The 19,292-nt window shown below is 30.0% G+C and overlaps 2 protein-coding genes across 3 annotated transcripts in view; one reads left to right on the top strand and one right to left on the bottom strand.

Annotated features, from left to right (window-relative positions):
* neo (ZP and PAN domain-containing protein neyo) overlaps positions 1–16,324 on the bottom strand; it is a 340,024-nt gene extending 323,700 nt beyond the window's left edge. Inside the window, exon 1 of the mRNA XM_085945235.1 lies at positions 16,199–16,324. The gene's annotated coding sequence lies outside the window, so the exon portion shown is untranslated. The remainder of the gene's footprint in view (positions 1–16,198) is intronic.
* LOC147073140 (autophagy-related protein 16-1-like) overlaps positions 1–19,292 on the top strand; it is a 509,506-nt gene that overhangs the window by 399,630 nt on the left and 90,584 nt on the right. The gene's annotated exons all lie outside the window — the stretch shown is intronic.

The raw sequence follows: 19,292 nt of genomic DNA, 5'->3' as shown, positions 1-19,292 counted from the left end.
ATTCTACCTCAATTATATTCATCAATCCATGTATTTTGTATGCATCCCTGATACTCGTTCTCATTCCCTTAACGTTATTTCTCTACCTTTTTTGTTAATTCTACTTAATATTATGTTTTTAATTAACATTTTTTTTCTAATGGATTATGCTTTGTACTATTATATTTGAGTCGTTTTTGGCGACCCGGGTTTCGCCTTTCGGCATCTTCAGGCACTGTATCCACTCACCAAAAGGCAAATAAACACTGATCACAAATACTATTAACTATAGCTTCTATAACCAATTATTACAATAAAGTAGGTAAAAACTCCATTACCTACCTATCAAGTCAAGGGTCACAATAAAAATAACAAACAAATTATGAATATTTAGTTGAAGTGTTAGTAAAAAACCCCCAATCTTATTAATAATAATACACTCGATATGCATATTATAATAATCGTCAAAACCTAATAATAGATCATTAGTATTTATAGACAATAAAAATTCTACACTTAAGAGGTGTAAAATCGTTTATTCTTGGAACAATGGTAACGTATTGGAATTTATTGGAGTTAATTACCATCAAGTACCATCGGTCAATAGTATTAATTTTATAATAAAACTATTTTTACTATTTTCTATATCTTTCTATTTCTATCAACGAATAATTCACAAGATTTATGAATGTAGGTAACACTCTAATTATTTAACATACATAATTTTGAAACGTCGTCTGTGACGTCAGTTAGTAATTAAAATAATACTTACCTACTTTGATTTAAAATACAAAAGCCGTTCGCCAATAGTTGCTCAATTTGGAAAACGCTACAGAGAGTATTAAAATTAAAATTTGTCTCAATTAAGTCTGACTCCTTTGGCATACCCAAAAGACGTTGGTTCCATTCCTGCCGGGTGTCTTACTTTTAAAAAAAAAATCTATTGACTATATGTTCTCATGAGTGTTTTTAGAATTATGTATGTTCAATAATTAGAATGGAACATTCTTAAAATATTGTGAATTATTCGTTGAATAAAAGAAGTAGTTAACCCGCATTTTAGTTATTGTCAGACCCTGATACATTTAAAAAAATATATTGATTTGCAATTTTTGACGTGACATTAATAATTCTAACTTGACTTTTATAATCAAGTAACCATAATTCACTCATACCTTTATTATTTGCTATACAACAACTATAAGTGATATCATAGCAGGTATTAATTACTTCTTGAGTTTTATGAATGTATAATATAACTTATGTACCTATAACCTTATTTCGCGTCGTTCAGGATAGGACTCCGGGGTTGGTTTTCCGCGCAAGCCAGAGTCTCGAATCGTCTTCCGTGAGAGCCAATTTCGCTGAATCTGCATCGGATTTCTGTTCGTCGATTTGTTCAGCCAATCAAATAAAATATTCGAGTTGTGATTGACCAATGGCAATCAAAGGGTGAATTCGATGTTATTTTCATTTCCGGGATTCCAACCTCGGCATCATAATGACCCGCAACGAATCATCGCCGCTATAACTCTTGTTTATCGACGGTTTTTATTTATTTGTTGTTTTGTCTTGAGCCTCTTTTATGAGCAATCCTAGAATTTCAGAGAAATAATACTAGTTCTTCGTTTTTTTTCATTTAAGGGGGAGAACAATGTTACCAGCGATGTTTATCGACATAATCAATACAAAGCATATAATTTAGTTCACCTATTTTGTGTTTTAATTAATCAATACGTAAAACATTAAAACAAAAATAAACATTTTTCTTATTCAAAGATAAAATTTCGAACACTAATTTTTACTTAGTACCAAATAATATTTTATTACACAAGAAATGTGTATATAACATACATAATTTTGAAAAACACTTTCTGAAAAAATATATTATAACCAATAGAAAAAATCTTTTTGAAAAAAGTAAGCCACCCCGGCAGGGAATCGAACCCTGCATCTCCTGGGTTTACGCCCCGTCCGTCGCATTTACATCTATGCTACGCAATGACATACTAATTGCGACAAATCTTTAACTATTGGCCTTTTTAATACCTACTCATCAGTGTTCTTCTAAATCAAATCATTTGGAAACCCAGGAGATGCAGGGTTCGATCCTAGCCGGGGTGGCTTACTTTTCTCAGAAAGTCTTTTAAAAATTACGTATGTTCAATAATCAGAATGGTACATTCTTAAATCTTGTGAATTATTCGTTGAATAAAAGAAATAGTTAAATATAAATATATATATACACGATGCCCGAGTGTATAAAGTGTCTGCCTATAATATCGTTGGCCCCCGGTTTGAATCGTGGGTCTGGCGAAAAACTTCACATATTGTATTGCAATGTGTGTACCCAGTGTATGGACCTAAAAACAAAAAATCTGTTACTTTAATACTACAACAGGACATGAGGCCCAATTGGCAGTAGTGTCGTGAAACAGTAGTGTAGTAATAGAGATGAAACAATAACAAACATCCGGGTTTTGAGGAAATCACATAGATACTTAAATATATTGTGACCTCACCCGGAGGTTAATTTTTTATATACACGGTAATTTGATGTATTATGTGTCAATGTACATTTACCATCTGTAGATGCCGAAAAGCAATACCTGGGTCGCAAAGATTACTTAAATTGATAAGTACAAAACGTTAATCAATTAGAAGTTTAATTCAATTTCCATCAAGTACCCTTAGTCGATAATATTAAGTGGGTTAATTAATTTTGTTCAAAGCTCGCATAAAGCTTTTTAAATAATTCAAGTTTTAATGTACCTATGTTCTTTTTAATTTAAAAATAAACGTGTGTAACGTCTTTCAGTATGATTAAATTACTGAAGATCGATTCGATTCTTGGAAGTTATGAAAGGGTTGTCTATGATTACAGTATCGGAAAATACATATTCTTATTGTCATTTGTATATTGTAGTAAGTATGTATTGTGTTTACTATCCTAATAATGCACATATATTTTGAAAATTTGATAAAGTCTTTGCTACTAACTATATGTTATTATTTATGCAAGTAAAACACTTATTTTATTCAATTGATATCGTAGATATCCGGCGGTAATCGACCATATCGTCCTAACCACCATATTATAATCGACTGCACATACGGAATGCTGTCACGGTGTGTGCGCAAAACCCTCCAGCGGGCCAACTCGCAATATTTACCACTCGCATCCAAATATAAGAAGCGGTACTGTCCCCGGGCAGAGGCACTCGGCCGAGCAGGATTGTACCGTTCCACTAAACTTGCATCCGCCCGATGCACTTGCTTGCATTATTATTAGTCGTATTATTAGCATACTATCCGGGGGACAGAACCGTTAATCGGTATTACGGCCCCGACGACATAGATTTATAATAAATACCCGTATTGACTTCTGGTCGCCTGGTAGTGTCGATTGTAATTAGTGATATTATTCGCGTTTTGATCTCGAGTCGTATTGACGTGGCATCTAGATTGGAAGATGCATCGTTAGGCCTGTCCGTGAGAAAGGAAACCGTACCAGATCATACCATGCGGACAACACAGTACAGTCAATAATTTCATTAACTAACTATATACCAGTGGCGAAGAGAGAAGGTAGGTTGTTAAGATCCGACATACATAATGCACACTATACTTTATCAGTCATACGTATTTGTTTTCATTGAAGTAAGACTATTAATTGCTTATACCTAGTGTTAGTAGTTTTTAGAATTCAATTAAACCCTGCATTAACTAAGCCATTAGAGATAATAATAAATCAATCTATAAAATATTTAAAATTATGCCATTAAATCATACATATTTTTTTATTTATTATGGTTTAGTTCAGGCAAGGCTTAATGAATTTAAAAAAACTAGCCAACATCTTCTGTAATATTATGTACCTATTCTTAATTCAACGAAACCAAACAAGTATGATTGAAAAAGTTTGCACAACGTTTGTGGAATCGCTCACAGCATGCCTTAACTAATATGGCTTGGTTAGGCAGGGTTTAATTAAATTTTAAAAACTAACCAGCACCATCTGCAATTTGTATTATTAGTAGATAATGAAAATAAATAAGTATGAGTGACAGAGTTTTTAATATCGGATCTTAACAGCCTACCTCCACACTTCGCCACTGCTATATAACTACATCATTTGTAACAATCTTAGAAAACAAAATGAAAAAATAATAGACCCCCCACATTCATCGCAATCCCGACGGTGGGTTTAACAGTTTAACTTAACAAATTAAGTTAATTGCTACTGTCTATTTGAGGTGTTATTACAAATTCCAATAATATTGACGAATATTTTGTGTCTTTGAATTAATGTATACGATAATATTATGTACTCGTTTTGATTTATAAATGGTATCAGGATCTCTTGAAAATGTAGTTTTAACGTACTTGCACGTGCTAAAAAAGTTAATTCTGTATTCAATTAGTAATACACAAATTGAGTTTAGGTAGTTTCAAATAATGTGTGCTAAATTAATTTAATATCAACTAACAAAGGGTTGAACTAGTAGGTACTGGCAGTCCTAGTAAAATTAATATTCCCCGCATTCAGGAATGCGATAGTTAATATTTGTTTACAGCCCCCGACTTGTTGTGATTGTTTATTTAATTATTCTAAATAATGATGGCTCGGAGAATTTAGTTGCATATTAAATTTCTGTACCTACAATAATTGACAAGATCTATCCTTTCACTTAGTTTATTCGATAGTATGCGATAACGACTCACAACAAGAATACCACAGAACAGTGGCGCACCCAGGGGGGGAGCCAAGGGGCCCTGGCACCCCCCAAAAATGAAAATTATCAGAATGATTTTAAACATTGAAATTGAAAGCCAATAAACTATACCTTTGGGCTTAGACAAATAAAAACACGGCAAAAAAATGATTTGTAATAATTCTCCAGCATCCTTTTTAGAAAAATTTCTTAGATTTTAATTTCTAACACAAAAATTTCGAAACACTAATGTCAGGTTTTTTTAGAAACCCAATCCCTAATTGAACTGTCAAAATATTCTCGGTGTCCACCCGAATACCGGAGTGGTGTAGGTCATGGCTGGGGAGGGCTGACAGGGCTCTAGCCTGGGGGCCCGGGCTGTGGGGGGCCCGGCGTGTCGGGTTGACCAGATAAGTGAGATAAACACACATCATAAATTAGCTTTAATAGTGAAAAAAGTCGCCTGCGGCGCTATTATACTTCGTGGCCGTGAACATTTTCAATTACTTATATAACTGTTCAATATATTTTTTTATTATTATGTGTCGATACTCGACAGCTCCATTATTAAAGTAAATGTAGTAAAAATCGCCAATAATTCACTGTATAAGTACCTAACCTTAATTTGAACTAAAACACAATTTGAAAAACGTTAATGTAGTGTTTCACACTGCCTTTAATCTTAGCGGTAGGTAGGGGGCCGCCAAATATCCTAGCCTGAGGGCCCGTTTCAGAATGTGGGGACCATGGTGTAGTTACACCGAGTGCAATAGACAAAAGACCGATAAACGAGAAATTAGGCTGTGAAGAAGAAAAAGATCCTATAGCACCAATTTACGTTCTCTTCCTTGGGCCCCCCCAATATTAAATCCTGGGTGCGCCACTACCACAGAATAACACGGGTTTCCACAACGCGTGTCACTGAATACAAATTATGGATGAAGAAAACGGCATGGTGGTCAAATCATACGTATTCTCACTCACATCGTTCCGACAAAGAATAAGTATTTTTACAAGTAATAACTACAATTGTATTATTAGAATGTAAATACTTTGGTTCCGGTACAAATTAATCATGATACGAAATTATCAACGTACCTATGTAGTCAATAAGTTGAACCTCACCACTCATAACAGTAATTCAAGTTTCACGGTATATCTCCGCAATTTCTGTATATTGTATAATATTGTATTAATGATTATAAAATCATATACATTTTAACCTCACCGGTAATCGAATACGAAACCCCCGTCATGTAAAACCATTGCCTTACGCATTGGACTACGAATATCGCTTTTGGCCTATGTCTTTATAGACATGATTTTTCAACATTAACCTGCTAATAAGTTCACCATAGTTCCTTGTATAATGGCAACACTCAGGACTATATAATATACAATTTATCGTGTGAACGCCACACGGGTCAAGTTTACTTTTTAAGTATCAATAAAAAAAACCTGTATTTTTTAACGCGTCTCGTTTTCGTTCATATTTCCGGAGCGTTGACTTTAAACAGTATTTAATTCAATACTTTTCACATATTATAATAATGCGGTGTTGATAACGTATAATACTGACTACAGCAGTGTTTCTCAATTGTTTTTTTTTTTAATCAGGAATATGTTTATTATCAAAAAGGGAGTGGTAATAAACACTAAAAACTCCCATAATTTTATTTAAATAAAGCAATGTTTAATTATTTAAATAAATGTTAATATTTTATATTATAGTATAATTATTAGTCTTAACATTTCTATCCTTCACCTTTCACCCCTACCCACATTTCGAAATAGATGCAAAAAGGCAACGCACACCATTGCGATATTTATGTTTCATTATTTTGAAAAATAAATCGATGACGCCCTAGGTTTTTATTAACATCTTCGCAAACCGTCCACGAGGAATCTATTAGCGAAGGTTTCATATAGATAGTTTCATTAATAAAAAAAAATCTTCAACGCTGTTATTAAAGTAAAATATTGCAAAGTTTAAGCTTTATTATATAAAAATGAAGAACGACGTCACCCATAGCTTTTACATTTCTATTTGGGAAGGTTTCAGAGTGATGATCATTAACAACAAAGTTATTTTTAAAAATTGTACAAATTTAATGGTAAATAAGTACCTAGTGATAATTGTTATTGATAAGTTCCTGTAATTATATTATAATGTAAAATTTGCAAGTCAGGATGATAAACTTAATGAATACCAATAGACAATACAAACTGTAATTAATATCGAGCTTATTTTTTCACTACTAATATGATTCAATTTGTTGATAGAGATTTTAAAATTGTTTTAATAGGTATTTCCGGCCAGAAACTGGCTAAGATTGAAGCTATGTACATATAACTTAATAAAATATAACTATTGAGACTATTAGCTTTAAAGTCGATTATTCCATGAATATATAAATTGAAATAATCGCCAAAAATCAACAAGCACATTATTTCACATAATATACTAAGTAATAAATAATGCAAATGGTGAGATAAAATTACATTAAACATGCTAAAATTAATAAAAAGTAGTGCCCAGTCAGGCCGTGACATGAAACTGTAAATGTCTATTGTAGTGCACGTTAACGATTATGTCATATTGAAATAAATAGTAAGTAATACGTTAATTGATTTTAACAAAATATACTATCGAATATGGTGTATAACTAACACGACTATGGTAACTTGCAATTCAGTGCTCCGGCCTCTCTATAGTCGGCCACGTAAAAAAATCATGTTTAATCTTTAAAATTGGTCGAAAAAAATAACACTGGCCAATGAATATAAGCTTTTAGATTTTTAGCTTTTTTTTCCCTGTAAATATTTGATGGTTAATGATTTCATAAACTATTTAGAGACAATTAAATGAGAAAATGTAAAAACTAGAGATTATCGATTTAACAACCAATTGTCTTAATTATTGCCGAACTACTAACATACTAACTACTTGGATGGTTTGAATGTTTGAATTTTGAAGTTATGGCAACTTTTCTATACTTACAAATATCTGAGATATCACTAAGTTAGAATAGTAATGAGCTTTTATAAAAGCTTGCATTCGGTAATTATATCATATTGAAAGTGCGTTTAAATTATTGTATCGCTTTGATTCCAAACGGTATGTTACTTATTTTCAAAATGAGCTTATTTTATATGTATTTATACCACTTGTTTATTTTCATCCATCAATATATTATAATATTATATATACCAGTAGACCATATTATTATGTATAATTGAATTTCAGTTAAAGGATGCCACTAATCTCTGACTGCTACTAATATAAATTATGATTAAAATCTATGCTGTTTTTATTTGAATATAAATCGCAAAAAAATAAGCGTTGTTTGTTTATCATGCTGTTATCATAATGTTAATAAAATTACAATCATACTTGTAAACAAACCCGTATTTTTTATACTCGATAATCTTTTATTTTTTAATATTATCGGTGTATGAATAACCAAAGCACGTTCGGCCCATTATGTGTCTATCATAAATTATTATTCTGTACTGTAAAGTAAAAAAAGATTCATATGAAATTTGTAAGGTGTTGCTTGGAATACTACACTTAACTTGTTACATAATTTGCTGTTTAACCATGTCATTCAATTTAATAGAATTAAGTCACTCATTTTTTTTAAATATATTACTATGCTTTAGTTCTGCGTCAAAAAGGCTCTTCGAACCCTTAAATATTGCCATCTTTAGAAGCACGACAAACGCTGACATTTTTTGAACCCCGAACGGTTACATTACTTTTTTGTTAAGTGTGTATGCACCTCATCTAAATATATTTAAACACTGCATGTCGCTTCTAAAAGCAGTTTGTAAGGACTACAGAATAAAAAGACATGCTTATTTGATTGACTGTCTTATGGAAATAATGCTGTTTTAATATATTCAATATTTCATTTGCTTATTATAATTATATTATTGTATTTACTGCTTTTAAAATAACTATTTATATGTGCAGTGATTATCTTTCTCCTTTCAGTAAATACTTGAGCAGTAACAAACCGTTTGTAAGTACAGTATTTATAATGGTAATAAAAGCTCTTCATGTAAGTAGCTTTCCTCTCCTATTTAGCATAAATTATAACTAATGTCTAAAAACAAAAAGCTTGTTTATCGGTTATAAAATAGATCTTTGCCTAGTAAACATCACTCAATCGACACGTCATAAAAATGCCGTGTTGAGTTAAACACTAAAAGATATTTTTACTTATATTGAATAACATACAATAATTAAGCATGCAATTTTATGGCAGAAAAAACTCAAAATAAATAACCACGGTTTTTTTTTTCAATGTGAAACGTTAACTTCAGTAATAAAAAAATGGCGGGTTATTTTACTATCGAACATACATAATTTTGAAAACACTTCTGAGAAAATATTATATTATAACCAATAGAAAAAAATATTTTTTGAAAAAGTAAGACCCCGCAGGAATCGAACATGCATTTCTCGGGATTCGCGCCCATGCACATATATCACTATGCTAAAGGCGCTATAATTAATTGCGACAAATTTTAACTAATTAAATGTCTCGAAGCGCTTTCCAAATTGAGCTACTACTATAGGCGATCGGCTTTTGTATTTTAAATCAAAGTAGATATTAGGTACTTTAATTACTAACCGATGCCACGGAACTTACTTGAACTTGCTAATAATTTTTATTAACCATTTTTTTTATTCAACGAATAATTCACAAGATTAATGTATGTAACATTCTACTTATTGAACATACATAATTTTGAAAACACTTCTGAGAAAATATATTATAACCAATAGAATAAATCTTTATTGAAAAAGTAAGACTCACCGCAGGAATCGAACCTGCATCTCTCGGGTTTCGCTCCCTCAATATAATACCTCACTTCTATAGGGAAACAACTAAAAATACCTTCTTCTAAAAAGACTTCTGAAAGAAGTTCTGAAAAACTTCCACAAATCGTCATTTCAAGCCTTGATTTTTGAGTAATAATTGTTTTTAATATTTATTTAGTTTAAATGAACTGAGCAATGCACAATTAAAGTTTACAGTTTTACAAATAATCAACTCAGACATTATCGTTTATTATTATTGAATTATGGATTAATCCTAGAAATCGTAAAATGATTTAAGTACTTAATGTTGAAGATATTTTAATTTTTTATTTTACAACGTTTTTCTTAGCTCTATTCTTATTTGTCCGGTGGTTGCTTGTCCGGTACAAATCTTGCAATCGATTTTTAACTAACTTCCCGACTAGCTAGACACATGAAACTTTTAGAATATATCAGAACACGATGCCAATGCATTTTTTAATACTTTTAGCCATATTTAAGTAGAATTGATTTCATTTTCAGTTAATTCTGTTTTGTATGAAAAGTTATTTCGGAAGAAATCCGTAACAAGTAAAACTATTATTGGTTCCTATGTGGGTCCTAGCAACTAAATTATTAATATTAATATATACGTGCGTTACTATGGAAATCAATATGAAGTGTCAAAATGACATTTCAGTATATTTATTCAGTATTTCTATCAAGTACATTTTTTTTTGATCGTTTAAGCTAGTCAAGTCAAGTTTATATGATTCAACAGAAAATTTAAAAACGTTGTATATAAAAAGTTCTTTTTATTTTGTAATTATTTAGTTTGAATTATAAAGAAATTAAAATTCTACATCGAATGGCATGTATTATTAACTCAAAACCTTTTTTCCATATAGAACTGGGGTATTGATATTCTATTTCCATTATAATATTATTTATTTAATAATACGAAGGGTTCGCTCAATAGCGAACGAGATTCCATAGAAAGGTAAAAGTGTCTACAACATTTCTGCCATTGCAACGTCCGTGAGTTCCATGCAGTTATTGGTATTTGGATCGCGCGCATTTTACAATCCCTAATAACCCTAAATGGTTCCCTAATGAAATGTTGTTACACTTACTTAATTACGCCGTAAACGTCCAAGTGGGTTTTATTCACTTATTAGTGAGGCCGTTTCGGACGTCGATAAATAAAGCTGGTGCGCGTCCGAGGGCGGCAAAGTCCTCACAAACAGCCCATAAATACTGGTTGTTTATTCACCGGGTGACTGTATTCTGGTGTCATACGAAATCGGATGCCGAGCCGTTCGCGGCGCAAGTGCATGAGCTCTGATTGCACTTGCCGTGGTAAACGTCAGGGATGCAATCCAGCGCATCTATTTTATAAAAAGACCGCTATCGAGGGTGGTTTTTCATATTTTTTTATTAAGGTATTATAATTTTTACAATAGCTTGTTCTAATTATTGTTACAACAAGTGCTATGTTTTAACAGCACCTCTCTTAGCTGTGCTTACTTTTAGAGCGAGATGGACAGTTTTAGTAGCTTATCAATCCCAGAATTGGATAAATCAAACGAGAAAAATCCTTTTTTTTAATTTCGTCACGTCAATGGTGAAACCTTTAATTATTATAAAAAATCGTATTCAGTTAATGAAATCGAAATCATATTCTGAAGCTAAAACATCTACATAAGTGAATATATATTTTTCTATAAATATACCAGTGGCGAATGGTAGAATTAGGCTGTTAGATAGTGCACACTAAATTTTGTCAGTCATCCTACAGCCTACCTCCACCCTTCGCCACTGCATATACTTATCTAGTGATTTTAAGTTTTCTTTAAGTCTATAAATACATTAGGAAAAAATATTTTTAAATAACCACGTTCGCAATGCGGAAATGCTGATAATTAACTCTTGGATTAAAATTTAAGCTAATTTTTCAAACTCGATTCACTGGAAACTATAATATTGCTATGAACTGCAAGTTATTAATAACAATTTATATAAGGTTGTGCCGATCCCATACTCTTAAGAAAATATAATTCCTACAATTCATATTCATATGTACTGTTGAGTGGGTAGTAAGTACTGATGGAAATTAATTTTAAATTATAAATTAACGAAAGCTTTTCGTATTATTTTATAATAAACTTAATTAAAAAGCTTAATATTTTGAACTAAGCTTTAATGTTTAATTTTTGCAATATGTACTTAAGATAACAATATGTTATCATTGGCAAAACAGATAATATAATATGTAGTAACAAGAAATCGAGTGGCATTGGAAACCCTAGTGGATATCTCCGCGCGGAGGCGGCCGGCGACAGTAATAGGAGAGCATAATGCAAAGTGTATCGAGATCGCCGCCTGGTGAAAATCGTAAAAGCTGTGAAGCTTCTATGCTGCCCTGATACATTGAAATAAATTGTCACATGTTGGTTTTATGGATATTTCTCTTGAAATACATTTTATTTACAATTACTTTAGATTGTAAAATGGAATTATAATCGAAAATGCTTTAAAAACTGAACAGAAGCTTTTTATCTTGCTCTGATACGTTTTTTTATTTGAAATATATTATTGTATTCTATACAAATTTTATATGTGTCCAATGGTTAACATTTTTATGATTGACCTTCCTCTTCATTAATATGCAATTAAGATAAAACTAGACGTCTTGTTAAACTTTTTAATTTACTTAGTAGAGCTATTTTCAGCATACGATCCATGGTTAAACTTTCATTTTCGTTGATTAAGAATCTTCTTAATTCCGTGTTACCCTGATAATACTAGATAAAAGCTTTTGATGCAAAAGGCATCTTATGAGCTTTCGTGTAACACTGATAAATTTAAATTAGATTATCACAGAAAAAAACTGCACTCTTATAAATATTTTTTAATGCTTTCACGTATTCCGTATTGATAATATTAATAATGGTGGTTGATATTATTATGTAGTGTCTATAATTCGTGCCAACTGACGTTTTTGTCTTTCAAGTGCAATTAAGTGGTTGGTTTGAACAATAGTTTTTCACATTGTTTTTTATATAAATTAGGATAACGTCTGATATTTTTTATTAACCAATAATAAGATTATTTCAATAAAAATAAATATTATAAATCGGCACATTTTTTTCGTATAATTTAGATTTTAATCATATAATTTTTAAATATACCCATCGGTATGTATATATATATATATTCTGTAAAAGCTTATTATAACGTGTTTTCTTCACATCGCTAATCATTGTGATAGTATATTTGTATTTATTTTAGTCGTATATAATCCTATTACTTAGATATATTTTTTTTGTATTATTAATATGTCTATATAATAATGTTTCGATAGCTCGTATTCATAAAACTGTTAAACCTACAGTGAGTGTCCTTCCATAAATGGATAAGAAAAATCGATTAACTTCTTAAATGCATTAGTTACTTATTTCTTCGAAGAGCTTAAAAAATATCGTGAAAACTTTTAAAATAACGCAATTTCATTTTTTCTCACACAAAACTGTGCACGATTTTTTGTACTTGCATTTACTTAATTGATTAAAGATGAGGGTCATTTTCACTTTTTTTTTTTCATTTAAAATTTACATACAAAAAGCAACGCGTTTTACATGCATATGCATATTGGTTAGATGAGATCTTCACTAACGTAATGCCGCAATATTTTCATTTTGTAACAATTATTACTTTCTGTTGAATAAATTTACTGCCGAATAAACATTGCAATATTACAAAACACTGACACCTTTTCAATGACGCATTTATCACAGTTTATAAAAAAAGATATTACTAGATATAGTTAAAAATTTATATTAACCTGTAAGTAAAATACTGACAGGAGTTTTGAAATAAATTCAAAAATGATATCAATAAATTTCTGGCACTCTTCAAACTAAAATTTGTTAAAATATTCTCATCTTCTCTGGAAAGAATGCTACTTTTTAAGCAATTGTCTTTTTTTACGAATATTAGACCAAAGTTCCACTTGAATGTTGTTTGGTTTCTTATAAAGATATAGGTACGTTTGCAAGAAAATAAAGTACGCGATTGTTTAACATTAAATTTATAAAACATTAATACTCATTCTTTGAATACCTTTAAATCACAGAGATTTTTTTTGTTGCAATTATTTTAAGTTCCTAAAGAATATAGCAAGTTCTTTTTTTTCTTAATAGTAATAAGAAATTATAATATAATTTACTTAGTAATAAATTCACCTAACTGAAGAACCAACGACAAATTTTTGAATGCAAAGAGATGCTATATGCATTACAGTAATTTAATTTAATTAATTTAATCTGCCGGCAAGAATTAAACATCACTATTATGTTTTTTTTTTTCATATTAGAAATGATATATACATGAGTTATGCCAAAACAATGCGATATAGAGTGATCTATGCTAACTATCTATCTTAAACATTTATTAATCGAAAATAAAGGGGAATATCTGAATTACTAGTATTTTCTTATTTCGTTACATTTCTAGAGTTAAAAAAACCGACCTATTTCCATATTTTTATGTCTTGTAATAACAAAATTACAAAAGATAACTTGTAGCATGCAGTTTGTTAATTCATTTAATACCAGTTTACCCTCACTGACTTACATAGGTAAGAGAATGCGAAATATTGATTTAGCGCTGTTAAATTTAGAGAAAATATCTTTATTCATATTTTTTAATATACCATATATATAAAACTATATGAAACAATTTTTGTATTATTTATTCTAGTAGTAATGATTTTCATTGCAATATATATTAATGCATAGTTCTAACAAATTCAGCGTTTTCACTAAAAGAGAAATTATATTATTTGACACGTCGGAATAAAACCCTAGAATAAAGACCATAGAATTTATATTGATAATTTATTTATAACTGAATTCATTAAGTATATTTATAGTAAAACTATGTTATTTTTTTCATTAGAAATTTTTATATCTTTAATTTCTCCTATTAAACTAAGAAAAAGAATTGCTATGCTACATTTTAAAGATTTTAACTATCAGACACATTCATTATTTTAATAATTGAGATTGCCTGAAAATAAAAAAGCTTAAATCACCCTTGAACTATCAAATTACTTTTTTTGCAATAATCATGTTAATTATTCTTGAATTATAAGTATACTACTCAAATAGCACCGTAGTTCATTGAATATAACTACCTATAATGGATTTTTTTCAGCTTGTCTTAAAATTCATCTTATTGCATTCAAAACGTAAAAATATCTCGAGTCATTATCCTCAAGAACACATTAGAACCGACGACACAATAATATATTCTCATAAAATCCTTTCATATATATTTATTTATTTCTCTCGTAGCTCTAGCGAATATCATTGTATGCATTTTTTTTATTTTCTTTTGCAGAAATAATTTCATAAAGGCGCCAGTGAATAATTCTCTTACCCTGTCACCGGCTTTTAAAATAATAATGTATATTCTGCCGCAGTGGCGGACAGTGACTATATAATTATTTTATTATTTTGCAAACATAAGTATATTTTATTAAAGATGATAAAATTACCAACGATAAACCAGAAAGATGCTATTATTTTATCATTTTATATTTTCACTTTTGTGTTCTTTTATGACAAAGAATCTACGATTGCAAATTTATGTTTTAACATAATTATTATTGTCTTTAATATTCACAATCCACGCGAATATTATGAAATGATATTAAAAGTTTATCAAATTATCTAATCTGCTTTCTTGAAATGCGTTAAGTATATTTTTTTATAAATAGAATTAAATTTTCCAGAAATTGTTTTCTACAGTTTTAGAAAATACAATAAATCGTTTTTTCTATTCGCTATTCAATGTCCTGAGCGGTCGAAACGGGTATTGATCACTAGTATTTTCTTTATTAACGTCAACCAGTAGAAATAAAAATATTAATTGTAAAATGGAATTCTACCAAGTAAATGCTAACTCAGTTAATTAGTCAACCAGTAGGACCAAGCACATAAGTATACAATATAATGAATATAATATATAAAATAAACAACTATTTTTAATATTTGCGTTTTAATTTATTTGCGTAAATATGAAGATTTTCACGTCTAAAACTTTGAAACTATATATCTCCTAATCATGTAATATGGATATAATGTTGGTTTTTTATTTTAATTGGTTATATAACTCTATTATATTCTTAATTTTATGTAGTATATTTTAATATACGTAATATTCCCCACATTTATAGCAACGTCCCTGCAATATATTATTCTTTCGCGTTATAAACTTTGACATAAAATTGATTGAATTATCTCGTGTGTAAAATTAATTTCACTAATATGTCGATTATCTTTTTTAGATATTTTTTAATGGTTTATATCCTGATAGTTAAAATACATACAAATAATTTCGTATTTAATTGCCTAATATTACATTACGAATTTTTCAACGATATATCATTGAACGATTTTTAATAAAAAAAACCTTCTTTAATCGTCTAAGAGTCATGGTCAGGTACGAGTATATCTACTTATAAATTTGCACTTTACGTCTTGCCTATACATATATATATATTTATATACTTATATCCAGCACAGTTTTTACTTTTAAAATTTACTTAGTAAAATTATTTTTCATAATTAGCCACAAAGTTTTATGTAGGTAAGTATAAATAAATATCATATTCGTATAAAATACATACCGTTAACTCAGCACAGGCACATATAAAAAAAACACTCGGCTCTCACAAATTTTCGCGAAAAACCATAAAACGTCTTCAAAAAAAATTATATTGTCCTTCAGAGAAAAAAAAAATTTTTCACCGCGAACGAACGGAGCCAATAATGCGAGCACTTGAAAATTGTAAGTCGATGTGACGGAAGAAGCGGGCTAGCCTTGAAATGGATGCGAAGACGACCCACACCTAGCGCAACCGGCACGACACTGAACTTGAGGACTGGCCGCTTGCCGGTTATAACATCGAATGCAACCTTAACCTTGCTAGAGGAGGACGTAACATTGCTGAGGAAACGGCGGCTGCGCGGTGAAGATTTTTACTCTCGATCCGCTTTTCCGGTTGAGAGTGGGGGGATTTCGCACGCCACTGTGCAGTTTTCCTTACATGTAGTTTTCACTATATTCTTTTTATTATTATTATTAATGCAATTACATGTGTTATATTTATTATCACTTGTAATATACATAATATGTTAAATTAGCCTCCTAATCAATTGAATTAATTATTTTTTTATTTATTAATTATTGTGATTATATAAACAAATATACCTACTTGTTACTGTACCAGTGAATATAAAAAGAGGTACTGTTCGGTTATCAGGAATACAGCGGAAAACACATTTTGAAAATACCCGATATACTAGATTATTTGTTAGTTTAGGTTAGATTAGGTTGGGTTAGCTTAGGTTAGGTTAAGTTTGGTTAGGTTAACCTAACAAATAATCCAGTTTATCGGGTATTTTCAAAATGTGTTTTCCGCTGTATTCCTGATTACCGAACAGTACCAAAGATTGTAGTTACCTATTCTCTTATTTTCTTTTATTTGTTAACGTGTCAACCTATATCTAAAGTCGTGGGTCTGGCAAAATATAGAATTAATAGGTTGAGCAAGTGGCTAACATTAATGTCTCGTAAAACCAAAAATCTGTTAATACAACCCAGTCGCGAAGAATGGAGGTAGGCTGTTAAGATCCGCCATAAATATTGCACACTAAACTTTGACAGTCGTACGTATGTGTTTTCATTGAAATAAGACTACACTTTACAGATGGTGTTGGCTAGTTTTTTTTAAATTCGATTAAACCCTTCGAAAACCAAGCCATAATAAATAATAGTAAAAAAAATACTCGTCTATCTATAAAATATTTAAAATTATGCAATTAAATCATACATTACTTTGGATATTTTATAGATAGAATAATATTTTTTATCTGTTCTAGTTTGATTTAGGCAGGGCTGTTATGCTCTTAAAGCAGAGTTACCAAAATATAGTAAGATTACTGGTGTTATATATATATATATATATATATTTTTTTTTTTTACTTATTAACCCTTGTCAACTTCGACATCACAAAAGTGTTATGTTATGTATCTAATATAATGATTTCTCACCAAGACTTGATCTATCTTTCTTGGTAGAACCTGATGAATATAATAATAATTTTCAATACATATGTCTTTAAAAAAATAATTTAAACCAATTAATACGTCTCGGGATATCGCAATTAAGTATGCTAGCTTTACCATCTCACGTATTTATACTTTTGAAAGATTTATTTAATCGTATTAAATTATATTGGTCATTCATTACCGCATGTCGGACAATAATAATTGTTAATCTCACAGTGCATTCTTACAACTTTATCCTTCAATCTATATATACGTAGTCATTTATATTAGACATTTTAATATTTACTGTTTTTTATGCATACGTCATAATATAATATGACGCTAACTGATGTAGATATCCGAATTCGCTCGGGTCGCTTCGTTGATTGATAAATTAAATGTATCTATGCATACACTATTATATCAAAATTAAAATAACTCTTAGAGCCCTATGCACAATCGTCTGTCATAATTACAACAAAATTACAACAAAACACTATCCAGAAAGCCTTTCATAGTTATGATCGAGTTGTCCATGGTCCACCAAATCTGCAATAGCTTCGTTCTGTATTTCTATTGAAAATATTACCATATATAAAAATTCTCTTTTTCATAATTTAGGTAAATTATTTTGTAATTGTTAAACGATGACAAAATATGAAAAATATATAAAATAAATTCAATAACTATAAATACACAATTAATATTTAATAAAAATGATTAAATGTCTCCGCAATTAGTGAATAATATAAGTTATTTTTTTAACATGTTTTTCCCGATACGGTAACACTTGCCGTTGAAATGTCAGATTTTGTCATTTACAATTATTACAAATATATGCCATGATGTGAATAATTATATAGAGTGATTAAAACTAATATTACCATGTTGGTGTGTAGGTAACTAAGTACTTATATATTTCAACTACCTATCTATTGGTTTAATATTACATAAATATCTAAATCTGAATAAGAAAAGTTAATTCATAATTCATTGACACTGACATTTCAATTCGATAATCGGTTTTACTAAATTAAGACATGTACAGAATCAAGAAAGTAAAGGAAAATATGTCGTATTAAATGTCACGGATATTTAATAGTTGTTCAATACCCATATTGAGATCAATTGTTAAATGAATTTGAGTGTATTGGCCGTTTTAAAGACACGTCAATTTATTTTGACAGCAGCTGTCAGTGGTAAATGGCAATACGGAAGGAGGGCAAGGGGACGAGTGCATAACAAAAGTAGTCTATGGTTAAGGATTCCTTATCTCTATAATCTATAGTTAACAGATGGATTTCGGCTACTTACAATTTTTACTGTTATTTTATGGTAAGTACGAATTGAGCATCGCGCTCTTAGTTATAAGATAGTATAAGGTGAACAAAAGAACACCGAATTTAAATCGAGTCCAAAATATGAAAATATTATCTTAATCTGTAGTAGTAATTCAAAATTGGAAAGAATAACAAACTTGGTATTAACTGGACGTATTTCTGCAAACAAGATCCAACCCACAGGTGTACCATGTTGAGAAATTTCAATAGTTACTGTTAAATGAAAACTGTACAATTTTATTTTATTATTTTCTATGTCTTCAATACATAATTTGGTCATTAAAGTTTGTTGGTACATGTACCTACATACTATTTTGGATTTTGTGTCAG

This window comes from Rhyacophila brunnea, unplaced genomic scaffold (assembly GCF_057557595.1).
Source record: "Rhyacophila brunnea isolate RB1 unplaced genomic scaffold, BYU_Rbru_1.0 scaffold_18, whole genome shotgun sequence".
Classification (NCBI taxonomy): Eukaryota; Metazoa; Arthropoda; class Insecta; order Trichoptera; family Rhyacophilidae; genus Rhyacophila; species Rhyacophila brunnea.
The sequence above is the reverse complement of the archived record's forward strand: the minus strand, read 5'-3'. Positions and strand labels throughout refer to the sequence as shown.